The 27,971-nt window shown below is 41.1% G+C and overlaps 1 protein-coding gene and 1 pseudogene across 4 annotated transcripts in view; one reads left to right on the top strand and one right to left on the bottom strand.

The window, feature by feature from the left end:
- Nucleotides 1–27,971, top strand: part of ILRUN (inflammation and lipid regulator with UBA-like and NBR1-like domains) — a 111,756-nt gene that overhangs the window by 62,542 nt on the left and 21,243 nt on the right. The gene's annotated exons all lie outside the window — the stretch shown is intronic.
- LOC129038201 (large ribosomal subunit protein uL30-like) lies at nucleotides 18,065–18,803 on the bottom strand (annotated as a pseudogene).

The following is a 27,971-nucleotide window of genomic DNA, read 5'->3' as shown; positions in this document are numbered from 1 at the left end:
CCACCATGCCCAGCCAGATTTCTAAGAAAGAGTTTTGCTTATAGTTTGTTTTGACATGATCTTGAAAGCAATTTAATTCTAAAGTGGGTTTGGTTTTGGCTCAGTAGATTTCACAGTTATTTTTACTTTTTATTTTCATAATTTCTCTTATATATTTAGAAATCAGAAGTGATTGTGAAAGTAAATTTTATTTCTGACCTGAGCCTTGAGGACTTTAAAAAATATTTAATAATACATTTTATTTAACTGACTGTAGCCAAAATATTTTTTCAACATGTGACTCTAGCTACATCCCAAGTACTCAATAGCCACATACGGCTAGTGGCCAGCTCTTTTGGACAGTGCAGCTCTGTGGATGCTGGCTGATACGTTGTACCATTTTTTTTCTGTAAGAAATTTTATAGAATTGGTGTTATTCTTCTTCTAAAGAATTTCCAGCAAAACCATTCAAACCTGGAGGTGTTTAGGTTTTCAATTACTAGTTCAACTTATTTTCATAGTTATAGGTCTATTAAGGTAATCTGTTTCATCTTGAGTGATGTGGGAAAATTTCAAGGAGTTGGTCCTTTTCATCTAAGTTGAATTTATGTTCATAGAGTTGTTTGTAGTATCCTCTTACTATCCTTTTAACGTCTATGTTTGATGATAATCCCTTTCATTCTTGATATTTTGTGTCTCTTCTCTTTTTCTTTCTTTTGATAGATTTCCCAGTTTTATTGGTCTTTGCAAAGAATCAACTTCTGGTTTCATTGGTTTTTGTCTATTCTGTGTTCAATTTTATGGATTTCTGCTCTTAATTTTATTAATTCCTTCCTTCTTGATTTATTTTCTAGTTTCTTAAGGTAGAAACTGAGATTATTGCTTTGAGACCTTTCTTCATTTATAATATGTGTTTAGTACTATAAATTTTCCTGTAAGTGTTGCTTTTAGTTGAATCTGACAACTTCTGAAATGTATTTTTTTAAATTTTTAGGCACTGCAGTGAATGCAGAAATGTATTTTTATTTTCATTCAGCTCAAAATATCTTCTAATTTCCCTTGAGACTTCCTGTTTGACCTATAGATTATGCAGAAGTGTGTTGTTTAATTTTCAAACATTTGGAAATTTTTATCTTGTTTAATGTTAGTTTCTTTTTTAAAATATATTTTTAATTTTTATTTTTACTTTGTAGAGATGGAGTCTTGCTAGCTTGCCCAGGCTGGTCTCATTCCTGGGCTCAAGTGATCCTTTTGCATCTGCCTCCCAAAGTGCTAGGATTACAGGCATGTGCCCCCAGCTTTGTTAATAGTTTCTAGTTTAATTCCATTGTGGTCAGAGAATATCCTTTGTGTGATTTCATTCCCTCCCTCCCTCCCTCCCTCCCTCCCTCTCTCCCTCTGTGTCTCCCTCTGTGGCTCCCTCCCCTCCCCTCCTCTCTCTTCCTATTCTCTTCTTTTTTCTTTTTCCTTTCCTTTCCTTTCTTTTCCCTTTCCTTTCCCTTTCCCTTTCTGACAGGGTCTCACTCTGCCCAGCTTCCCAAGTAGCTGGGACTACAGGCGCGCACCACCATGCCTGTCTTGCTTTTTACTTTTTATTTTTTGTAGAGACAGGGTCTTATTTTGTTTCCCAGGTTGGTCTCAAACTACTGGCTTCAAGGAGTCCTCCCACCTTGGCCTCCCAAAGTGCTGGGATTACAGACTTGAGCTACCACACTGGCTGATTTGATTTTTTGTTTAATTTATTAAGGTGTTTATGACCCAGGAGATGTTGTCTATCTTGGTGAATATTCCATGTGTACTTCAAAAGCATGTGTATTTTGCTTTGTTGAGTTGAGTGTTCTATAAATGTCAGTTCGATCCATTTGGTTGATTTTGTTGTTCAATTCCTTTATATCTGTTGATTTTTGTTGTCGTTTACTAGTTCTGTTACTGAGAAGGGAGTGTTGAAAGGTCCAACTGCAGTTGTGGATTTGTGTTGTTACTTTTTTTCTCCTTTCAGTTATCGGTTTTTAATTCATGTATTTTGAAGCTCTGTTGTTAGGTACATAACATATTAGGATTATCTTTTAGGTGAATTACCCATTTATTAATGTGTAATATCCCTTTTCTTCCCTGATAATTTTCTTTGCTCTGAAGACTACTTTGATACTAGTATAGCCACTTTAACTTTCTTTTGACTAGTATTTACAAGGTCTTTATCTTTTAGCTTTCAACCTACATGTATCATTTTATTTGGAGTTTCTTATAAATAGCATGTAGTTGGATCATTTTTTCCTCCATTCTAACAATCTGTGTTTTCTAATTGGTGTGTTTAGACCATTCACATTTAATATAACTATTGAAATGTTTGAATTTAGTTTTACCACTTTATTATATGTTTTGTTCTCTTAGTTGAAGACTTAAATCGGTCACATTGCTAAACTTATTAGTTACTTGTGATTAAATTGTTGTAAAAATGTATTTGGCTGGGCGCGGTGGCTCATGCCTGTAATCCCAACACTTTGGGAGGCTGAGGTGGACAGATCACAAGGTCAGGAGATTGAGACCATCCTGGCTAACACGGTGAAACCCCGTCTCTACTAAAAATACAAAAAAAAAAAAAAAAAAAAAAAATTAGCCGGGCGTGTTAGTGTGTGCCTGTAGTCCCAGCTACTTGGGAGGCTGAGGCAGGAGAATGGCATGAACCCAGGAGGCAGCCTGGGCGACAGAGCGAGACTCCATCTCAAAAAAAAAAAAAAAAAAAATTATTTCCTCTGATAAAAAGAAATACATGATTTATTATAGAAAAGAAAGTCTAAAGAGAAAAGGAAACATTTGTTCTGCCATCCAAATATAAGTGCTTTTATTTTATTTTATTTTGAGATGGAGTCTCGCTCTGTCGCCCAGGCTGGAGTGCAGTGGTGCGATCTTGCCTCACTGCAATCTCCGCCCCCCAGGTTCACGCTATTCTCTTGCCTCAGCCTCCCTAGTAGCTGGGACTATAGGCGCGCGCCACCACGCTTAACTAATTTTTGTATTTTGAGTAGAGACGGGGTTTCACCATGTTGGCCAGGCTGGTCTCAAACTCCTAACCTCAAGTGATCTACCCGCTTCAGCCTCCCAAAGTGCTGGGATTACAGGTGTGAGCCACCGCGCCCGGCCTAAACACTATTAATGTATGCATTTCCACATAGTTTTTTAAAATCCATGTATTAAAAGCAAAAAACTTTTTTGTTGTTTAAATATGGTATTGTGCTACGTATTCTTATGTAACCTACTTTTTTCTCCCATTCACTAATGTTTTAGAACTTCTTCCCCTTAACATTAAATACTTTCAAAAACACAGTTTTTAGTAATTCCATACCATTCCACTAGATTAGTATTAACTAAACTATAAACTATTGTGGATATTTTTTAATTGAGGTAAAATCCACATAATAATAAATCATTTTAAAGCATGCAGTTTAGTGTTACTTAGTACATTTATGGTGTTGTGCAACCATTATCTGTATTTGATTCCAATGTATTTTATAACCCCAAAAGGAAACCTCATACCTGTTAAGCAGTCGCTCCCCTTTCCTCTCTTCCTGCAGCCCCTGGCAGCCACTGATGTTCTTTCTGTTTCTCTGAGTAGATACTTCTTTTTGCTGGGATAGGGCAAGATATATAAATAGTGAGCAAATAATAAAATGTATTAGGCTGTGCATGGTGGCTCACTCCTGTAATCCCAGCACTTTGGGAGGCCGAGGTGCGTAGATCACTTGAGATCAGGTGTTTGAGACCAGCCTGGCCAACTTGGTGAAACTCTGTCTCTATCAAAAAATTAAAAAATTAGCTGGGCATGGTGGTACACGCCTGTAATTCCTGCTACTCGAAAGGCTGAGGCACGAGAATGGCTTGAACCCAGGAGGCGGAGGTTGCGGTGAGCCAGGATCGTGCCACTGCCCTCCAGCCTGGGTGACAGAGTGAGTCCCTGTCTCAAAAAAAAAGAGGGGAGAATGGGAGACTGAGAAACACTGGTGAAGTTCATAGTCCAGGAGTGTAGGTTCACCAAAAGACTGAAACCTAATCGCACCTTACCATTATATTACTACTGGCTTCTTTACTACAGTTTCTTTTAGCCAGTACATCCTGTCTACCTTTCAGCAGGGCATACTAAAAAGCAAGAAACATGGTTTGGAGAAATTGAATAGCATCAGAATCAGTTTTGGCAGGCGTGTTGGAATTATTAGGCCAGGAATTTTTTTAAAAACTTTAAATAGTATGCTAAGTTCTTCAATGGAAAAAGTAGACAACATGAAAGAACAGATGGGTAATGTAAGCAGGGAGATGGAAATTCTAAGAAAGAATCAAAATGCTAGAGATAAACATTAACAGAAATGAAAAATGACTTTGATGAGCTTGTTAGTGACTGGACACAACTGAGGAAATAATCTCTGAGCTTGTGGATATGTCAATAGAAATTCCAAAACTGAAAAAGAAAAGGCTGAATAAAAATAGAACAAGCCAGGTACAGTGATGTGTACCTGTAGTCCCAGTTATTTGGGAGGCTGAGGCAGGAACATTCCTTGAGCCCAGGAGTTCAAGTCCAGCCTGGGCAACATAGTGAGACCTCATTGCTTAAAAAAACAGAAAACAAACCCAGGGCCAGGCGCTGTGGCTCACGCCGTAATCCCAGCACTTTGGGAGGCCAAGGCGGGCGGATCACGAGGTCAAGAGATCGAGACCATCCTGGCCAACATGGTGCAACCCCATCTCTATTAAAAATACAAAAATTAGCTGGGCATGGTGGTACGTGCCTGTAGTCCCAGCTACTCGGGAGGCTGAGACAGGAGAATCGCTTGAACCCAGAAGGCGGAGGTTGCAGTGAGCCGAGATCGCGCCACTGCGCTCTGGACTGGCAACAGAGTGAGACTCTGTTTCAAAAAGAAAACAAAAAAAACCCAGAATCAGTAGCCTCCCCACCACCCTATCTGGTGGATAGGAAAGTTTCACTTTCCATGGTTTCGGTTACCCATAGTCAACCACAGTCTGAAAATATCAGATGGAAAATTCCAGAAATAAACAATTCTTAAGTTTTAAATTGCATTCCATTCTCAGGGGCGTTCCATCTTGCCCAGGATATGAATCATCCCTTTGTCTAGCATATCCACGTGTGTACACTATTCACTTGTTAGTCACTTAGTAGCCATCTTGGTTATCAGATCGACTGTTGGGATATTGCAGTGCTTGTGTCGAAGTAACCCCTATTTTACTTAATAATGGCCCCAAAATGCAAGAGTAGTGATACTAGCATATTGTTGAAATTGTTCTATTTTATTATCAGTTATTGTTAACCTCTTACTGGGCCTAATTTATAAGTCAAAATTTATCATAGGTATGTATGTATAGGGAAGAACATCGTATATATGGGATTTAGTACTTTCCATACTTTCAGGCATCCATTGGGAGTCTCGGAACTTATTTTCCATGGATAAGGAAGGACTGCTGTATCCACGAGCTGTGGGACAACTACAAAAGGCGTAACATACGCACATAGTGGGAATAACAGAAGGAGAATAGAGAAAGGAACAGAAACAATATTTGAAGCAATATGGCTGAAAATTTCTCCAAATTAATGTCAGACATCAAATCACAGATCCAGGAAGCTCAGAGAACACCAAGCAGGATAATGCCCAGAAAATGACATCTAGCATATCATACTCAAACTGCAGAAAATCAAAGATAAAGAAAAATCTTGAAAGAAGCCAAAGGGAAAAAATATCTTACCTATGGAGGAGCAACAGTAAGAATTACATATGATTTCTCCTCAGAAATGCAATCAAGAGAGTGGAATGAAATATTTTAAATATTGAGGCTAGGCACAATGGCTCACACCTATAATCCCAGCACTTTGGGAGTCTGAGGCAGAAGGATCACTTGAGCCCAGTAGTTCAAGACCACATGGCCAACATAGGATAATTAAGAAATATTACAAGCAACTCTGTGCCCACAAACTTGATAACCTAGATATAATGGAATAATTTCTTGAAATACACAGTTTGCCATAGCTTGCTCAAGAAAACATACACAATTTGAATAGGCTTTTGTCTGTTAAAGAAATTGGATCAATAATTAATAAACTTCTGCAACAGAAAGCACCAGGTCCAAATGAGTTTTCTGGTGAATTCTACCAAGAATTAATGAAGAATTATACTCATTCTCTTTTTATATTCTTTTTGAAACAGAGTCTTGCTCTGTCGCCCAGGCTGGTATGCAGTGATCTCAGGTCACTGCAACCTCCGTCTCCCAGGCACAAATGATCCTCACCTCAGCCTCTGAAGTAGCTGGGACTACAGGCATGTGTCACCACACCTGGCTAGTTTTCTTTTGATAGAGACAGCATTCCGCCATATTGTCCAGGCTGGTCTTGAACTCCTGGGTCAAGCAGTCTTCCTGTCTTGGCCTCCCAAAGTCCTGGGATTACAGGTGTGAGCCACCACCACACCCAGCCTATACTAATTCTCTACAATTTCCTTCAGAAGATAGAAGCAAATGGAATACTTCTAACTCCTTCTATGAGGCCAACATTACGCTAATACCCAAACCAGACAAAGATTACAGGAAAATTATAAAACTATTTCTCATGAACTTAGATGCACATATCCTCAACAAAATATTAGCAGATTGAATTTCAAAAATGTGTAAAAAGGTGGGCCAGGCGTGGTGGCTCACGCCTGTAATCCCAGCACTTTAGGAGGCCAAGGCGGGCAGATCATGAGGTCAGGAGATTGAGACCATCCCGGCTAACAACGGTGAAACCCCGTCTCTACTAAAAGTACAAAAAATTAGCCAGGTGTGGTGGCGGGCGCCTGTAGTCCCAGCTACTCGGGAGGCAGAGGCAGGAGAATGGCGTGAACCCGGGAGGCGGAGGTTGCAGTGAGCCAAGATCACAACACTGCACTCCAGCCTGGGCGACAGAGTGAGACTCTGTCTCAAAAAAAAAAAAAATGTGTAAAAAGGCCAGGCTCAGTGACTCATGCCTGTAATCTCAACACTTTAGCAGGCTGAGGTGGGTGGATCACCTGAAGTCAGGAGTTCAAGACCAGCCTGGCCAACATGGTGAAACCTCGTCTCTACTAAAAATACAAAAATTAGCGGGGCACAGTGGTGTGCGCCTGTAGTCCCAGCTACTTGGGAGGCTGAGGCAGGAGAATCGTTTGCACCCGGCAGGTGGAGGTTGCAGTGAGTCGAGATTGTGCCACTGCACTCCAACCTGAGTGACAGAAACAATATTTGGAGTGAGACTCCATCTCAAAAAAAAAAAAATATATATATATGCAGGCCCAGGGGCGGTGGCTCACGCCCGTAATCACAGCACTTCAGGAGACTGAGGCGGGTGGATCACTTGAGGTCAGGAGTTCAAGTCCAGCCTGGCCGACATGGAGAAACCCTGTCTCTACTAAAAATACAAAAATTAGCCGGGTGTGGTGGTGCATGTCTGTAATCCTAGCTACTCGGAAGGCTGAGGAAGGAGAATAGCTTGAACCAGGGAGGCAGAGGTTGTGGTGAGCCGAGATTGGGCCATTGCACTCCAGCCTGGGCAACAAGAGTGAAACTCTGTCTCAAAAAAAAAAAAAAAAAAAAGGGCCAGAGACCTGAACAGACATCTCACCAAAGAAAATGCACAGATGGCGTGGCATATAAAAACTTATGAGAAGATATTCACCATTACATGTTTTCAGGACATTACAAGTTAAAACAACTATGAGATATCACTATATACCTATTAAGATGGCCATAATCCCAAACGCCAACAATACCAAGTGCTGGCAGGAATGTGGAGCAACAGGAACTCTCATTCACTGCTGGTGGGAATGCAAAATGGTACAGCCACATTCTCTTACCCTCCCATCAGCAGGTGTGCTCCTTGGTATTTACCCAAAGATGTTGAAAACTTACATTCACGCAAAAGCGTACACACAGATGTTTATAGCAACTTTATCTATAATTGCCAAAATTTGGATGCAATGAAGAAGACCTTTAGTTGGTGAGTGGACAAATAAACTGTGGTACACCTGGACAATGGAGTATAACTCAGCGCTAAAAAGAAATGAGCCATTAAGGCACATGGAAGGACCTTAAATGCATATTACCAAGTGAAAGAAGCTGATCTGAAAACGCTACATACTGTCGGATTCCAACTCTATGACATTTTGGAAAAGATAAAACTACGGAGACAGTAAAAGCCTCAGTGGTTGTCAGAACTGGGGGCAGGGAGAGATGAATAGGCAGAATACAGATTTTTAGGGCAGTGAAAGTATTCTGAATACCTTTTTTTTTTTTTTTTTTTTTTGAGACGGAGTTTCGCTCTGTTGCCCAGGCTGGAGTGCAGTGGCGTGATCTCGGCTCACTGCAACCTCCACCTCCCAGGTTCAAGCAATTCCCCTTTCTCAGCCTCCCGAGTAGCTGGGATTACAAGTGCACGCCACCATGCCTGGCTTATTTTTGTATTTTTAGTAGAGATGGGGTTTCACCATGTTGGTCAGGATGGTCTGGAACTCCTGACCTCGTGATCCGCCCACCTCGGCCTCTAAAGTGCTAGGATTACAGGCGTGAGCCACCACACCCCGCCTGATGTATTAATATAATGGGGGATACATGTCATTGTACGTTTGTCCAAACCCATAGAATGTACGACATAGAGTGAATCCTAACATAAACTATTAACTTTTGGTGGTAATGGTGTGTCAGTGTTGGTTCATCGATTGTAACAAAATACCACTGTGGTGCAGTATGTTGATAGGCAGGTTGTGCATATGTGGGGGAAATATCTCTTGGTTTTGCTGTGAATCTAAAACTGCTATAAAAAAATAAAATACGATCGGGCAGAGTGGCTCATGCCTGTAATTCCAGCCCTTTGAGAGGCTGAGGCAGGCGGACGGCTTGAGGCCTAGGAGTTTGAGACCAGCCTGGGCAATATATTGGAAGACCGCCATCTCTACAAAAAAATTTAAAAATTAGCTGAGCATGGTGACATGCACCTGTAGTCCTAGCTACTTTGCGGGCAAAGGTGGGAAGATTGTTTGAGCTCAGGAGGTCAAGACTACAGTGAGCTGTGATAGCACCATTGCACTCCAGCCTGGGCAACAAAGAGAGACCCTGTCTTGGAAAAGAGAAAAAAAGGAATCTGTTAAAAAATGCCTCCCGGCCGGGTGCAATGGCTCACACCTGTAATCCCAGCATTTCAGGAGGCCGAGGCAGGCGGATCACAGGGTCAGGAGATCGAGACCATCCTAGCTAACATGGTGAAACCCCATCTCTACTAAAAATACAAAAAATTAGCCGGGCGTGGTGGCGGGCGCCTGTAGTCCCAGCTACTCTGGAGGCTGAGGCAGGAGTATGGCGTGAACCTGGGAGGCAGAGGTTGCAGTGAGCCAAGATCGTGCCACTGCACTCCAGCCTGAGTGACAGAGCGAGACTACTCGCTATCTCAAAAAAAAAAAAAAAAAAAAAGCTTTTCAATAAGAAAAAATAATGAACAGTAAGAAATAATAACCTTTGAGGTAGGATAGGCTGGAAGGACTTTCCCAAATACGGGAAACTTTACCAAATTTAGTCTTTTAACTAAATTCATGTTTGGCGATTGGGAGAAGGTACTTCATTTCTAAACTGAAAGAAGGTGGGCAAAAGCATAAACTCTGGTTAAGCATGACTAGTACACTTTGGGCATTCTGTGGGAAAGAATGGGAGATAGATTGGAGATTACAATACTTTTTGATGAAGATTAGCACCCACTGGTCATCTGTAAGAGAGTCGAGTAGCTAAACCATCACAGATCAAGGTATACAACTTAAGCATGTCTGACCAAGAGAACATGTGTATACTCTGCACATCAGATGTGGGTGAGTGGTTTGACTGCCTTTTATAGGATTGAGATGTCCAGATGGCCATGAGGGAGTTCTAAGTACCCCTATGAGAGATGTTGATAGACCTACTCAGTTTGGTGCTGAATTAATGCCCCCAAAGCTCTGTGCTCACATTTGAACCAGGAAAATACCTTGGCCCATGAAGGGCATGTGGTGGAGATGAGAAGGAAGGGATGCTTGGTAGAGTTGGATAAGACCAAAGAAATGAAGAAGATAGTGGGAAGAAATAGGAAAAAAAGGGGGGAAGGGGGGAGGAGGGAAAAAGAAGAAACATTAAGGAAGTTCTGCTTTGTTGCCATATTCAACTCCGACTTCTGTCAATGAATTTGATGACTAAAGAGCTAGGGTAGTTCTCTTTGGAGAGAATGTTGATGGGGAGAGGTTACTATGTTATTTGTTCTGCTGGTTCTTGCACTGGTCCAGCTAGGTTTGTGATATTGATGGGGAGCAGTTTCCTTGAAGCCAGAAACAAAGCCCATCCTCTTTCAGGAGGAGAGGGAAGAGAGAGCAGAGTTAACACAGTGTATTATCTAAGATCTCTAGGAAGCAAAAGCTTTCACCAAGAGTAACTAGTTACTATCAGTAATGATGTTTTATACTTTTTGTTCATAATTGTATCCAAGATAGGGTTTGAGTTTCTTTTAAAAGACCAATGAGGCTTATATCTTATTTTGTTTTTAATTGTTCAAAACTAACACATTAGCTCTGTAGAAGTTAAACCTCACCTTGGAAGATGTACCAGAGGAATGGGTGGTTGTTGTTTTTAAATGTTTGGAATTTAAAGTTGAATTAGGTGGTGGGGCACGGTGGCTCACACCTGTAATCCCAGCACTTTGGGAGGCCCAGGCAGGTGGATCACCTGAGGTCAGGAGTTCGAGATCAGCCTGATAAACTGGTGAAACCCCATCTTTACTAAAAAAAAAAAAAAACAAAATTAACCAGGTGTGGTGGCGCATGCCTGCAATCCCAGCTACTTGGGAGGCTAAGGCAGGAGAATTGCTTGAACCTGGGAGGCGGAGGTTGCAGTGAGCTGAGATCACGCTATTGTGCTCCAGCCTGGGCAAGAAGAGTGAAACTTCATCAAAAAAAAAAAAAAAAAAGTGTAAATTAGGTAATTAGTTGGTAGTCTAGAATTTGACTTTCTGGTTATAGAATTAATAAATACTTGGAAGTATTTCTTCAATATCTTATTCTAAATTTTACCCTTTGATGAAAATCTCACAGATTATCAAGATGTACCAAGTATGTCCCAATTATACTGGTTGGTAAATTCACCGGAATTGGTGAAGGAGGCTGGGCACGGTGGCTCATACCTGTAATCCCAGCACTTTGGGAGGCCAAGGTGGGCCGATCACTTGAGGTCAGGAGTTCAAGACCAGCCTGGCCAACATGGTGAAACCCCATCTCTACTAAAAATACAAAAATTAGCTGGGCGTGGTGACAGGCACCTGTACTCCCAGCTACTTGGGAGGCTGAGGCACGAGAATCGCTTGAACCCAGGAGGCAGAGGTTGCAGTGAGCAGAGATTGTGACACTGCACTCCAGCCTGGGCAACAGAGTGAGACTCAAAAAAACAAAAACAAAAAGAAGTATTGGAGGAGTAAGAATACCAGCCATTTGTCTTCCTTTTTGCATATAAAATGGACAATGTTTAAATTTTAAGCCTTTTTATCCGATGTTATATTTAAATGCTTTTCAACATTAATGCCAAAATGATTTTATGCCAGCTGTATAGATTTGCCTCTTAATGTACTGTAGCTATCATTTTGATTTCCTGCATATCCTTAAACACAATTGTACTTTGAAATTTAAATTAGTAATTTAAGTTCTTAAGTGTAGTTTCATGCTATATTACGTTTTTTTGTGGTAGTGCTATTACCCACTCAGATTATGCTTTTTTTCGTAGGCTATAGAAGTTTAAATTATTAGGATAATATTTCCATCTTTTCTGCCAGGAAGTGTTTTCTCCATGAGTATTAGGTATTTTCTGATTAGTGGAACTCTCAAAACTGACGGGGTGGGGTGGGAGTGTTGCAAGATGTCATCAATAAGCACTAGACAAGGAGTAAAAAAGATCTGACTTCTAATTCTAATTCTGCCACATAATAAATTACTGATTGGCCTTCAACAAATAACAGAATCAGTAGGCCTCTGATGTTTTTGTTTTTGTTTTGATTAATTGTGGTAAAATAACACATACAATTTATTGTAACCATTTTTAAGTGTACAGTTCACTGGCAATAAGTATATTCACAAGCATCACCACTATTCACCTCTAGAATTCCTTTCATCTTGCAAAACTGAAACTCTGTACCCATTAGTAATTCTCCATTCCCCTTCACCCCAGCCATTGGAAACCGCCATTCTACTGTCTCTGATTTTGACTACCTTAGGTACCTCACATACGTGGAATTATATAGTATCTGTCCATTTGGGACTACTTTATTTCACTTAACATTATCAAGGTTCATCCATATTATAGCATGTATCAGAATTTCCTTCCTTTTAAAGGCTGAATAATATTTTGGTGTATATATATACTACATTTTGTTCATTGATCTTTTACTGTACACTTGGGTTACTTCTGCCTTTTGGCTATTGTGAGTAATGCTGCTATGAATGAACATGGGTGTACACATATCTCTTTGAGACCCTGTGTTCAGATCTTTAGTTTATATACCTAGAAGTAGAGTTACTGGATCATTTGTCAATTCTGTGTTCAATTTTTTGTGGAATCATATTGTTTTCCATAGCAGCTGTACCATTTACATTCCTAACAGCACACAAGGGTTCTAATTTCTCCACGTCCTCACCAACATTTGGCATTTTCTGATGTCTCTAGGAAGCAAAAGCTTTCACCAAGGGCAACTAAGGATTTTTTTTTTTTAGTAGTAGCCATCATAATAGGTGTGAGGTAGTATCTCATTGTGGTTTGATTTGCATTTCCCTGGTGATTAGTAATGTTGAGTATCTTTTTAAGTGCTAATTGGCCATTTGTATTTTTATAGAAATGTGTATTCAAGTCCTTTGCCCATTTTGAAATCAGGTTGTGTTTTCTGTTGAGTTGTAGGAGTTCTTTATATATTTGAGATATTAACCCCTTATGACATATATGATCTGTACATATTTTCCCTATTCCGTGGGTAGCCTTTTACTCTGTTGATTGTGTCATTTGGTGCACAGTTTTTAATTTTGATGTCTAATTTATTAGCTTTTGGTGTCATATCCAAGAAATCATTGCCAAATCCAATGTGATGAAGCTTTTCCCCTAAGCTTTTTTCTAGGAGTTTTATAGTTTTAGCTCGTATGTTTAGGTCTTTGATCCATTTTGAGTTAGTTTTTGTATATGGCGTAAGGTAAGGGTCCAACTTCATTCTTTTGCATGTGGATATGCAGTTTTCTCAGCATCGTTTTTTGAGAAGACTGTCCTTTCACCATTGAATTGTTTTGGCACCCTTGTTGAAATCATTTGACCATATACACAAGGTTTGTTTCTGGGCACTTTCTTCTATTCCATTGGTCTTATAGGTCTGTCTTTCTGCCAATACCACACTAGTTTTTTGTTTTTGTTTTTGTTTTTATTTTTGTTTTATTTTTGAGCTGGAGTCTTGCTCTGTCACCAGGCTGGAGTGCAGTGGCACGATCTTGGCTCACTGCAACCTCTGCCCCCCTGGGTTCAAGCGATTCTCCTGCCCCAGCCTCCCGAGTACCTGGGACCACAGGGGTACGCCACCATGCCCGGCTAATTTTTTGTATTAGTAGAGACGAGGGGTTTCACCATGTTTAGTCAGGCTGGTCCCGAACTCCTAATCTCAAGTGATCTGCCCGCCTCGGCCACCCATAGTGCTGGGATTACAGGCATGAGCCACCGTGCCGGGCCACTTTGTGATAAGTTTTGACATCAGGAATAAGTTAGTCTTCTTTTTCAAAATTATTTTCACTGTTCAAAATTTTTTAGCTCTTAGTGATGCTAAGATAAAAGGATTCAGGTGGTAACAGCCTGATCCCTCCATTGCAGAGGGATCTCTGCAATCGATATTTTGCATAATTGTTTCATCAATTTGTGATGATTGCCTAAATCATTTCATTAGAAGTTACAAAGTAGCGATTCCTTCTACTTTTATTAGCTGGAATTCTTTTGAAGTGGGGGAATCCTTTTGTTCATCAACAGTGACTTATCTTGAAATTTAATTTCTACCAAAAAGGCTGGTTAAATGCTTAATTCTTTACCTTTAATTTTCAGTTGTTAGAGTAAGAAGGTGATGCCCTTGTTGCTTTCAATGAAATTAATGAAGAAGAAGAATTAAAGATTTGGTTTGATTTCCCCCTTTTTGTAGGTATCATTATAAACTCTTAGATTCTGTATATGAAACCTGTTTTAGTTCATTGCAGATAGTGGCTAAGGAATATGTATTTTTAACACAGAAACCACATGATCTTGATGGAGGTGGTTGGTCTGCAGAGCAGACTCCTATAAAGTAGTGTTATGGATTTTAAAACAGTTACTGTTTTGTTGTGTATGTCTTCCCAAAGATGGTGTCCATTAACAAGTTAGTGTCCGGTCTTATCAAAGGCAGATGTTATCAACGTAATTTATCATTATTTTAAAATGTATTATTATTTTTGAGACAGGGTCTCACTTTGTCATCCAGGCTGGAGTGCAGTGGCACAATCGTAGCTTACTGCAGCCTCAAACTTACGGGCTCAAGTAGTCCTCCCACCTCAGCCTCCTGAGTAGCTGGGACTACAGGCATGTGCCATGATGCCCAGCTAATTTTTAAATTTTTTTTGTAGAATCGGGGTGTAGCTGTGTTGCTACTCTTGTGGGCTCAAGTGATCCTTCTACCTTAGCCTCCTGAGAGGCTGGAGGCTACAGGCATGAACCACTGTGCTCTGCAATAATTTATATTTAAATTAGCAATATTAAATGTTAACACATGTTAGTAAGGAGGTATTTTCTGCCTTCAATTTACTGTCATTGTTATAGTTCTCCAGGTTAAATTAGACATACCTGATCCTCAGACATTACCCTTAATAGTGACTCTAACTTCCAACAGGGCAACACAGTAAGCAGTTTTTTAATGCTACTTATGGTGCTAAGTACTTTCGCATTAATAATTTGCTCCTTATTGAGCACCTGCCTTGTGCCAGTCACCATCCTAGGGAATTTCCTTATCTCCATTTTTACGGTGTCCCACCTTGACCTAATTTTATTTTTTGAATATGTGAAACATTTTATGATTCGTAAGTCAAAACTTACTTACATAATATATTTAGATAGATATAATATATATCCATCCCTGCCCCCTTCAGCTAGTCCCATCCTCCTGCTATAGGGTACTCATTTTTATTCATTGTTTTTTTCTTTTAGCAAACACTAGCAAATGTATATAAATTTGCCCCTTTTCTAACACAAACTTATAACTACAGATATTGATCTGCATCTTACTTTTTTTTTTTTTTTTTTTTTTTGAGACAAAGTCTTGCTCTGTCGCCCAGGCTGGAGTGCAGTAGTGCAATCTTGGCTCACTGCAACCTCTGCCTCCCAGATTCAAACGATTCTCCTGCCTCAGCCTCCCAAGTAGATGGGACTACAGGCCCACACCACCATGCCCGACTAATTTTTGTATTTTCAGTAGAGACGGGGTTTCACCATGTTGGCCAGGCTGATCTTGAACTCCTGACCTCAGGTAATCTACCCGCCTCAGCCTCCCAAAGTATTACAAGCATGAGCCACTGTGCCTGGCCACTTTTTTTCACTTAATAGGTATATCCTAGAGAGCACTCTTAAAAGGTAATAGAGGCCAGATGTGGTGGCTCATGCCTGTCTTCCCAGCACTTTGTAAGGCTGAGGCAGGAGGATCACTTCAGCCCAGGAGTTGAAGACCAGCCTGGGCAACAAAGGGAGACCCCATTTCTACAAAAGGTAAAAAATTAGTCAGGCATGGTGGCAAGTGCCTACGTGTAGTCCCAGCTACTGAAGAGGTTGAGGCGGGAGGATCACTTGAGCCCAGGAGGTCAAGGCTGCAGTGAGCCATAATTATGCCACTGCACTCCATCCAGCCTGAGTGACAGAGTGAGACTCTCTGTCTCAAAAACAAGTTAATGGAAATCTTCATTTCTTCTATATCACAGAAGAAATGAAGATCCTTCTATATATATATATTCTGTGTACCTACTGATGAACATTTGAGTTGTTTTAAATTTCTTGCTGTTAACAAATAATGCAGTATTCTTAATTCTCCTCTTCTAGCTTCTTCCTCATCTCTCTGCCCTCCATCGTAGCAAAACTTCTTTGCAAATGTACCAATAATAATTGTCTCTACCTCCTGATCTCTTACTCTCACAAATTCTATGTAGCTGTCTATCCCCATTACTCCGCTGAAACTGACTGCTTTTTTCAAGCTCTCCAGTGACCTTTGTGTTGCTGCATCCAGTGGTTTGTCCTTAGTACTCTACTGACTTATTAGCAGCACTGGACCCAGCTGGTGACTCTGTCCTCTGTCCTCTTGAAACACTTGTCACTAGGCTTCTAGAGCACCATAGATAGACTCCTGGTTTTCCTTTATTGTCAGGGCTGTTCCTTCTCTATCTTTTCTGATGCCCTTGTTATTGAATGAATACATCTCTTCTTCCTTATGGTATCAGCTGATGGCTGAGCCAGGTGGGCCCATTTCAGGGGAGGGCAGTCATGCAAGAGGGAAGACTGTAAGGAAAGGGGTGATGGGGTCTCTGCATCTATGAGCTGGAATGAGGAGGAGGAAGAGAGGAAGGCATCTAGGTTCAAAGATCACCAGGAACAAGCCTGTAGTCTGACAAAATCGGATTATTGATGTGATGCAGTGAGTGAAGGCACTTCAGAGGAACTGTGGAATGCCATGGAACAGGAAGGAGGAGGGAAACATCTCTTGTAGGGCTTGGGTTCTAGCTAAAGGATTCTGAGGAAGCTTTAAGGGATGCTTGGTGGGACAGGGGTCAGTTCTGGATTGGTTGCTGTTTCTGAGACAGGATTAGGTGAAACAGGAATAATTAGGGTTTAGGTGTTGACATGAAGCAAGGGCAGTTTAGCAATTGGGTATTCCCAGTAATAGATGGCTATAGCAAACTAGGTCTGGAAGCATTATTGGTACTAAGGCAGTAGCCACACAAAGAGAGGATCATTAGGACACTTTACTGCTGCCGCACGACCTTGGGAGAAATAATATTTCCTCTTTGTACTTGTCTTTATCTGTGTCTGTCCTCCTAGTCCAATTATGGGAGAGTTGCTTTTTCCTTTTTCATTCTGAACAGATTTTCATTTTTCAGCCCCAGCCAGGTTTTTACTTTTAATTCCATGGCACTGATTTCCTGGATTTGGGAAGCAAGGATCCTTGTTTCCTAAGATTTGAGAGAAATAAGTGATTAAATGATTGCTGTACTCTCCCTCCCCATGTTTAAGGGAAAATCTCATATTTTTGAAATAGGGCATAATGTGGAAAAATTGTGAAATAGGAGTAGTTTCTTTGTCGTTTCCCCTTCAGTTCTCCTATCAGTGCCTTTCTTAGGCTTCTCTTCTCTCCTGTGTGAACTTGTGCCCATTGGTTGATCTGATTTGTTGCTCTGATGATTAGATTTAAGGTAGCTTAATAAGTTTTTTGAGGGGCATTTGCATTTTAAAAGGAAATTCCTGGGTATAATACTAAATACTAAGGAACAAGTTTCTAATGCACATTTGAGGTAAGAGGTGGTAGGGAGTGAGAATGGGTAGGGATGCAGAGTTTCAGTGGAGGTTGTCCTTCAGCGGTACTCTGCTGCTGGTGGGGTCAAAGCCTCGGAAATCAGGAGGTAACTGAGAAGCTGATGAACTGGAGCCTATCTCTACCCTTTTCCCCTTTAGGTGCTGAGGTGTAGGTGGCATGTTGACAGATGTGGTGAAAGAATCTGAGTGCCCAGACATGTGTCAGGGGAGTGTGGCTACTGTGCTGAGTAAATTATGTGGCAGTGCAGACTAGAAGTTGAGACTAGACAGATCGGCACCGGGACAACTGGAAGTTCCTTCTTTTCACAATGGTATGCCCACACTGCTGCTTTAGCAGTTCTAAGAGACACACAGAAAGATGTCAAGACCTGCTCATAATACTGACTTTTTTTTTTTTCAATTTGAGAGCACATACTGTTTATTAACTGACTAGATTAGAAAAATAATCATGATAGACACCTTAGTTCATTCTTCTAATAAGTGTGTTGATCTGGTCCACCCTGTTGCCACCATCTCCACCTTCTACAAAATGGGTAGTTTTTTCTTCATTCCACTTCATACAGAAGATAATTTGAAGGGCCACAGGAAGTTATTTGCTTCTTTGAAGCATTTTCCAACAGTATAGATCTCATGATTAGATCCTCCATGCAGGTGATGCCATATTTACCAAGAGGTCGAGCAATCAAAGTGTTGTCTGTCAGAGCAATTCACTTCTTATTGATTTTGCCATAACCGTGCTTGTAGATTAGTTCATTTACTGACTTCAGATTTGGGTACTTCTATGCAATATATGGTTCTACAATCCTCAGCACGTTAATTGAAGCCTTGTTGAGCTTCACAAAAGTTCCATTAAAGATTTGATGAAGGCAAAGAAGCTGCAACACCTTTCAGACCTTTGGGTTCACACCATTGATACCTCTGATCCTGATGATAAACGCCAATTTGAGTTCTGCAGGTACATAGAAGTTGCTAGCTTTTCTTGCCATCCTTGCCATTTGAATTTCAGTTCTGTGCATCTGCCTGTATTCCTTGTGATAGTGCTTTGCTTTTTCATAGATAAGCTTCCTCCTTGCCTTTCAAAGCATCTTTTGGGCAAACTTCTTTCTCAGGCGATTGATCTGCAGCTCTGCAAAATTCCTTCGCTTTTTCTTAAGGGTTTCTGGCACAGCAGGAACCTTCTTCTCTTCGACACCCTCCATGGTTCCAGCCTGAAAAGAGCATCATACTGACTTTTGCACTGCCTAATGTTGGGGCGTGTTTCAGTCCACTTTCAAGCGTTTGTCACTGAAGCTAGACCGTACATACCCAGCTTTTCTATAGAGATGAAATATGAGCCTATAACTTATAGCTCAGCAGCTGACTGCAGCCAGACCCCTTTTGTTTCTTAATCCTCAGGGGAAGTGTGAAGTTCCTGTTCTGCTTTGAAGATGGGTTGATCTTCCTAAAGGATTTGAACCCACTACCTTCAAATCTGGAAGTGGCCTCCACCATAATCTTCATGTTGACCTTCACCAGGCCTTGCCTCCTGATGCCAGGGCATTCATGTCTCACAACTCCCAAGCACAAGGAGTGGTGGTTGCTCTAAAGATCAGAAGCATCCAAGAGTTTAGTCTCAGCTATACCTTTAACCACTGGGAGGTGTCCATGTACGTTAGATTTTTGAAAGTGGTCCCTTCCCAAGTCCCCTGACCTTTCCCCTTGGGAAGCCCAGAACCAAGTGGAAGCCTATTGATGAAGCAGTTTATTGTTTGGCTTAAGTGATTTCTCTTTACAACTGCTGGTCAGAAGCAGGCTCTGGGATTAGTCAAGCAGCCTCAGCCCAATATCCACATCAAGATGATGGTGGTTTGGTTGTACAGTCATTGATGTAACCCTAGTTTGAAGACTGTTAACTGATCTGTAATGCTCTACTGGGAAAGGGAGTGTTTCCCTGCAGATAGGACTGGCTTCTGTCTTCAGCTGATAAAACGGTGTTTTTGAGGCTTCTGAAGGACTTGGGTGCATGATGGTTCTCTTTTTGCCCTGCTACAACCTTGTTCTACCCCTTGCTAGATATCAAAACACTCTCTTTTGCTAGTCAATTCTCTCCATAGAGAGTGGTCTGCATCAGCTCTATTGCAGTTTTTGTTTTTGTTTTTGTTTAAGATGGAGTCTTGCTCTGTGTCCCAGGCTGGAGTGTAGTGGCATGATCTCGGCTCACTGCAACCTGCCCCTCCCAGGTTCAAGTGATTCTCCTGCCCCGGCCTCCCCAGTAGCTGGGATTACAGGTGTGTGCCACCATGCCTGGTTAATTTTTGTATTTTTAGTAGAGACAGGGTTTCGCCATGTTGGCTGGGCTGGTCTTGAACTCCTGACCTTAGGTGATCCACCCACCTCAGCCTCTCAAAGTTCTGGGACTACAGGCGTGAGCCACCATGCCCGGCCTCTGTTGCAGTTTTACCTGTTAATTTCTGAAATATGATTTTCTAATACCGTACCAATTTATTTTAGTAGACTTTATATTTTGTAATAATTAGGTTTACAGAGAAGTTGCAAATATAGAGTTCTTATATACCCAGTTTTTCCTATTGTTATCACCTTACATTATCATAGTACACTTGTTAAAGACATCAACATTGGTATATTACTATTAATTAAACTCCAGACTTTATTTGGATTTCACCAATTTTTTCACTAATGACCTCTTTCTATTCCAGAATCCAATCTAGGCCACCACATTACACTTAGTTTTCATGTGTCCCAATCTCTTCTAGTCTATGACAATTTCTCAGTCTTTCAGTGTTTTTCATGACCCTTGACTGTCTCAAGGAATACTGGCAAGTATCCTATAGAATGACACGTAATCTGAGCTTGTCTGATGTTTTCCTCATGATTAGACTGATGTTACGGGTTTTAGGAAGAATACCACAGAGGTAAAGCACCCTATAAAGGGTACTTGATATTCATCTACTATCATTGGTGATGCTAACCTTGATCACTTGGTTAAGTAGTATGTTTGCCAGGTTTTTCTATTGTAGAGTTACTGTTTTTCCTTCTCCCTATTCAATTTTTTGGAAGCGAATCACAAGGCTAGCCCACTCTCAAGGAGGGAATGGGAGATGTATAGAATTAAGCTCTACCTCTTGGAAACAGGGAGTATCTACATATATTGTTTGGAATTCCTCTGTTAGGAAGTTTGTCTCTTCCCTCCCACTTACATGTATAGCACTGTGGATCCATGAATATATATATATATAAAATATATATAATAATATATAAAAATATATAACATATATAATAATATATATTTTATATATATATATATATAATTTTTTTTGAGATGGAGTCTCGCTCTGTCGCCCAGGCTGGAGTGCAGTGGCGTGGCCTCGGCTCACTACAAGCTCTGCTTCCTGGGTTCACACCATTCTCCTGCCTCAGCCTCCCCAGTAGCTGGGACTACAGGTGCCCGCCACCATGCCCGGCTAATTTTTTGTATATTTAGTAGTGACGGGGTTTCACCGTTTTAGCCAGGATAGTCTCGATCTCCTGACCTGGCGATCCACCCGCCTTGGCCTCCCACAGTGCAAGGATTATAGGCGTGAGCCACCGCACCCAGCCAGGATTCATGTATGTTTATTTTATACTTTGGATTGTGACTTAAAACTATGTTATTTATTATGTTGCTCGAATTGTTCCAGCTTTGGCCAGTGGGAGTTCTTTCTGGTTGGTTTATATGCCCTTGTGACATGCCCTTATCCTTTTGTTCTTTGACCACTTTCTTTCTGGTACTATAGGATGTTTCAGATTTATCTTGTATTTTCCATGCCCTAGCCGCAGAATCAGCCATTTATCCAAGGAGCTCTTGTCCTTTTTATTGGAGAATCCTATATAGAAACCAAAATCTGGGCACTGGGTATGTTCATTGCTACTGGGATGTCATAACTTCTAGTCCTTCTTGGCAAACAGAGCTAGATAATACATGCATGCACACCAACTTTTGTATATGGACGTATCTACAACTGATTCTGTATTTCTTCATCTATTATAACCAGGAACTTATATTGACATCTCTGACTTTAATTCAGTACCACAGCATTCATTTTTAGAATGCCTTCCTTTCTTGCTTATCTATAATATCTTCAAAAGTGAGAAACCTTGTTCCCACTGTCTAACATCCGTTTACTTATTTGTTCAGCCCCAGTATACATTGACAGCAGTTTCAGAATTATATCCCATCAGAAACAGATTTACCAGTTGGGAGTGTTGCACTGATTTTTACTATTTTATTTTACTGGAGAAATTGTGGATGTGTATATGCTGATTGTGATGTGATTTGACCTCTGATGCTAGCTTTTACATGTATGCAGACATTTTTTATCTGACCATAATCTGTGATGTCTTTGTATGTCAGTATGCATCGTTAAGATTATGGATGTGAGCTCCAAGTTAAACATTTTCCTTTTATTCTCTTACACTTATTTTAAAAATTTGTTTGATTGGTTTTGGTTTTTTGTTGTTGTTATTTATTTATTTATTTTTTTGAGACAGGGTCTCACTCTGTCACCCAGGCCAGAGTGCAGTGATGCGATCTCAGCTCACTGCAACCTCCACCTCCTCCTAGGTTCCAGTGATTCTCATGCCTCAGCATGCTAGGTAGCTGAGACTACGGGTGCACACCACCGCATGTGACAAATTTTTGGGTTTTTTTTTTTCTTGAGACGGAGTCTCGCACTGTCGCCCAGGCTGGAGTGCAGTGGCACAATCTCGGCTCACTGCAAGCTCCGCCTCCCGGGTTCACGCCATTCTCCTGCCTCAGCCTCCCGAGTAGCTGGGATTACAGGCGCCTGCCACCACGCCTGGCTAATTTTTTTGTATTTTTAGTAGATATGGGGTTTCACCGTGTTAGCCAGGATGGTCTTGATCTCCTGACCTCATGATCCGCCTGCCTCGGCCTCCCAAAATGCTGGGATTACAGGCGTGAGCCACTGCACCCGGCCAAATTTTTGTATTTTTAGTAGGGATGGGGTTTCACCATGTTGCCCAGGCTGGTCTGGAACTCCTGACCTTAAGTGATCCACCTGCTTTGGCCTCCCAAAGTGCTGGCATTACAGGCGTGAGCCGCTGTACCTGGCCTCTTTTATACTTATAGTCCAAGATTAAGAAATAGGAAAGCTATGTTCTCTCTTTAGTAATTTATGATGTATTTCTACAAAAGGAAGTTTATACTATAATAATGAGGTTTTGTCATCTGTAAAGGGACAAGTTGAATGAGATAACATTTACAGTACTTTCTAGCTCTAATGTTCTGTCTCTGGTGCTTTTTATTTTTATTATTATTATTTTTTGAGACAGGGTCTCACTCTGTTGCCCAGGCTGAAGCGCAGTGGTACAACCTCGACCTCCGAGGCTCAGGCTATCCTCCCAACTCAGCCTCCCAAGTAGCTGGGTCTACAAGCATGTGCCACCATGCCTGGCTAATTTTTGTATTTTTTGTGGAAACAGTGTTTCACCATGTTGCCTAGGCTGGTGTTGCCATAGGCTGGTTGCAAACTCCTGAGCTCAAGCAGTCTGCTCACCTTGGCTTCCCAAAGTGCTAGGATTACAGATGTGAGTGGCTGTGACTGGCCTCAGGTGCTTTAAAAGAAAATCTCCCTAAGGCCAGACATTTTAAAATCAGGGTCTCCATTTGCTTACTAAGTCCTCATTGTGTTCTCATGGCACATGATTTTACCTCCTTGGCTACTTCTCTGGGACATTTGGTGGTCCTTTCTTCCTGTTGGTGCCAAAGATCATATGTCTGTGGGTAAAGATACTATGGCTTGGGAAATGGGACTGACTTAACCATAGCTTTAGTTCCCTGGGTACTTGGGTTCCCACGTTCATGTTAGGTGTGAGTTTTTAAAGCTATACTAAAAGCTGGGTGTTCTCAGTCTGCTTTAACTTGAATTATGACCTTGAGCCCATCACTTTTACCTCTAGACTTCAGATTTTTTAAATCTAGAAAATGAAGCAGTTTCATTGGATGATCTCTTCCACTTGTGGCTTTATTATAACAGATGGTAAAGTATCTGGCTAGCAGCTAGTTCTTATCTCAGTAATCAAGGCATTCTGGTAAGAATTGGGAATGGTCATTGTCTGTGAAACAAGCTTATTAGGCCATCTTTACCTTTTCTTTACTTTTTCATTTGTTTGATTAAAAATAATACAGTAGGCAGGGAGTGAACGCATTCTGGAATATAAAGTCTAGAAGTGGTACAAGATGACTGAGATTGTACCATGTAGAAGGTGTATTTTGCTGTTCATGATGACCCATTGCAGCAGTAACTTAGGAGGGTCAGAACTGATATTTATTGTTGGTGTTTATAAATCAGTGGCTTCTCAAATGACTTTCCTTTTATAGCTACTATGTAGAATCTATGTACAGAGCTGAGCAATAGCCAATGCAAAGAGGAGGAGGTGGCTTAAGTATGATAAGTTCTGGTGAGTCATACTAAAGACATTTTTGGCCAGTGCAGTGGCTTATGCCTGTAATCCCAATACTTGGAGAGGCTGAACCAGGAGGATCGCTTGAGCCCAGGAGTTTGACAACCTGGGCAACATAGTGAGACCTCATCTCTACTAAAAATTTAATTAAAAAAAAAAAAGACATCAAAAAGAAAGAAAGGAAACGAGAGGGATGGAGAGGAGGAGGAGGAGGGGGAAAGAAATCTCACTGTGTTGCCCAGAATGGTCTCAAACTCCTGGGCTCAAGTGATCCTCGTGCCTCAACCACCCAGAGTGCTGGAATTACAGGTGCTAGCTACTGCACCCAGCCTAAAGATGCTTTAGTTCTAAAGAGAGAAAAGGGGTGGTGGTAGGTCATTAGTTTTGTTTATGGATAACAGCTTTCAGAATAGCTTTCTTATAAGCATTTAGTTTCCTGAGCTAAGAGAATGAAGCATATGACCTGTAGCTTAGTAGCTGTTTGCCAAATCTATCATGTACTTACAGAAGAATTTATTTTTAAAACAGATGGGTGGTAGACAAGAAGTAGGAGTAAAAGTACAGGTTGAGTATCCCTTATCTGAAATGCTTGAGACCAGAAGTGTTTCATATTTTAGATTTTTTTGGATTTTTGAGTATTTGCGTTATATCAGTTCATCATCCCTAATCCAAAAATTCAAAATCTGAAATGATTCAATGAGCTTTTCTTTTGAGTGTGAGATTGGTGGTCAAAAAGTTTTGGATTTTCAAATTACGAATACTCAGCCTGTATTGTAAGACAGGGCTTATCTGTTTGGGAAAAACAAATAGTAGAGTGAAGGAATGCTGTCTTGTGTTAGAAAGCTAGGATAGGAGAGCATGGAATGATTCTCCCTCAGGCTGCCTGCTATTGGATTGACCCACTTCATTGGATTGATTTATGAGATTGAGCTTTGAACACAGGTCCTCTGACCCACTATTCCTGGCACTGTCCCAGATTTTCAAGGGAAGTGGCACACTACATGTGCGGTGTTAAGTCAAGAGGTTTAACTTTTATGATGCTAGTTTACATGGGGATTTATCTTTTCTTTTCTTTTCTTTTTTTTTTTTGAGACGGAGTCTTGCTCAGTCGCCCAGGCTGGAGTGCAGTGGCGCGATCTCAGCTCACTGCAAGCTCTGCCTCCCGGGTTCATGCCATTCTCCTGCCTCAGCCTCTCGAGTAGCTGGGACTATAGGAGCCCGCCACCACGCCTGGCTAATTTTTTTTTGTATTTTTAGTAGAGATGGGGTTTCACCGTGTTAGCCAGGATGGTCTCGATCTCCTGACCTCGTGATCCACCTGCCTCGGCCTCCCAAAGTGCTGGGATTACAGGCATGAGCCACCACGCCCAACCATATTTTCTTTAATGATAAGTGTATCTGGAATGAATGCACATTCCTGTGAGTCATACTAGTGCTGCTGGTGGCTTTAATTTCCTCTTCTTAGAGGAGAAAGAAGTTGCTAATTCCAGGAGTGAACAGCAGATGTCACTGCATTTCCACTTACTAGGGCCTGACTGTTAGCTGTTTGGATACAACCAGTTCTTAATACGGCTCCCAAACCTCTAAGTTTTTATGGTTGTATGATACTTTAAGATTCCCATTTTTTTTTTTTTTAAATAGTCTCTCAGTCTGTCATCCAGGCTGGCTGTTTGGATACAACCAGTTCTTAATATAGCTCCCAAACCTCTTAAGTTTTTATGGTTGTATGATACTTTAAGATTACCCCCCACCTTTTTTTTTGAGATAGGCTCTTACTCTGTCATCCAGGCTAGAGTGCAAGGGCGCGATCTCAGCTCACTACAACCTCCGCCTCCCAGGTTCAAGCGATTTTCCCATCTCAGCCTCCCAAGTAGGCGGGACTACAGGCGTGCACCACCACATCCAGCTAATTTTTGTATTTTTAGTAGAGACAGGGTTTTGCCATGTTGGCCAGGCTAGTCTTGAACTCCTGACCTCAAGTGATCGGCCCACCTTGGCCTCCCAAAGTGTTGGGATTACAGGCATGAGCCACTGTGCCCAGCCAGGCTGCCTTCTTTTGATATACAGCCCAAATTAAAAATTTAGAATAAACACAGCCTGAGAGAGTTTTCCTTAGTTTCCTTCACTACTTGTTTTTAGTGTTTGTTCTAGGATTATATTATCTCTATTTCTAGGTAGCTAACTGATGGAATGCATTTGCCTTTTTCTATCAACCTTTCAACAGTTATTTAGGAGCCTAGACAATTTTTTGTATTTGTGTTCAGTAGGGTTCACACAGTTAAAAGCTTCTTGGCCTTTCTGAATTTTGCTTTTTGAAAACCTTCCAGCAGGAATGTACATGTCACTGTTCTCTGGAGTGAGGTGCTGAACATTAAAATTCAGGAACCGCTACTTTCTTTTTTTATTTGAACCCTTAGCTTTGGCACTTGGGCAAATCAAGAGCTGAACTATGACCAAATGTCCTATGGTGCATCTATTTAAAAATACATTTATGGTTTAATTGTGGATAGGTGGTAGAGTTTCCCTCTGTAGTCTTGTACTGCATAATGACGTTTTGGTCAGCGATGGTGGTCCCATAAAGTTATAATGGAGCTGAAAAATTCCTGTTAGCTAGTGACACTGTAGCTTCCATAACATTGTAGTTTGTGTTTTAATGAATTTGGTGTAACCTAACTGCACAGTGTTTATGAAGTCTACATTAGTGTTTAGTAATGTCCACATTCACTCACTGACTCACCCAGATCAACTTCCAGGCTTGAAAGCTCCATAGTAAGTTCCCTAGACAGGTATATCATTTTTTACGTTTCATATCATATATTTTACTATTCAATGTTTAGCTATTTTTTAAAATATTTAAATTTTTTTTTTGAGATGGAGTCTCGCTCTGTCAACTAGGCTAGAGTGCAGAGGCACAATCTCGGCTCTACCTCCCAGGCTCAAGCAATTCTCCTGCCTCAGCCTCCTGAGTAGCCGGGATTATAGGCACCCGCCACTATGCCCAGCTAGTTTTTTAATTTTCAGTAGAGACGGGGTTTCACTATGTTGGCCAGGCTGGTCTCGAACTTCTGACCTCAAGTGATCTGCCTGCCTCAGCCTCCCAAAGTGTTGGGATTACAGGCATGAGCCACCACCCACGGCTGTAATTTTTTTTTTTTTTTTTTAAGACAGGGTCCTGCTGTGTTGCCTGGGCTGGAGTGCATTGGTGTAATCACAGCTCACTGCAGCCTCTACCTCCTGGGCTCAAGCGATCCTCCCACCTCTGTCCCCCAAGTAGCTGGGACTACAGGCGAGCAACACCACAGCCAGCTAATTTTTAAATTTTTGGTAGAGACAGGGTCTCCCTGTGTCACCCAGGCTGGTCTCAAACTCCTGGTCTGAAGTGATCCTCCTGCCTAGACTTCCCAGAATGCCCAGGATTACAGACATGAAATCTGGCCTGGCCTTAGATATGTTTAGATACACATATACTTACTGTTGTGTTACAATTGCTTACAGTATTCAATTCAGTAACAGTACAGTAACATGCTGTAGAGATTTGTAGCCTAAGAGCAATAGGCTATACCATATAGCCTAGGTGAGTAGTAGGCTCTACCATCTAGGTTTGTACACTCTATGATGTTCACACAGTGATAAATTGCCTAATGATACATTTCTCAGAACATATCTTCTTCATTAAGCAATACATGATTGTATGACAGAAAAGCAAAGCAGGTGTTAAATTGGGTATTTTAGAAAGTCTGAGGCATGCCAAATTCTTGGTGTCTTTTGGTCAAATAGATTGAGAAAATAGCCAGGGTGATAGTATCTTCCATTTTGTCTAGATAAATGCTGGTCCTGGCGTAATTATTAATAGGTCCCTCTTTCACTCTCATTTGTCCTCGTTTGGACAACATATGGTCATTCTA

Source organism: Pongo pygmaeus, chromosome 5 (assembly GCF_028885625.2).
Source record: "Pongo pygmaeus isolate AG05252 chromosome 5, NHGRI_mPonPyg2-v2.0_pri, whole genome shotgun sequence".
NCBI lineage: Eukaryota > Metazoa > Chordata > Mammalia > Primates > Hominidae > Pongo > Pongo pygmaeus.
The sequence above is the reverse complement of the archived record's forward strand: the minus strand, read 5'-3'. Positions and strand labels throughout refer to the sequence as shown.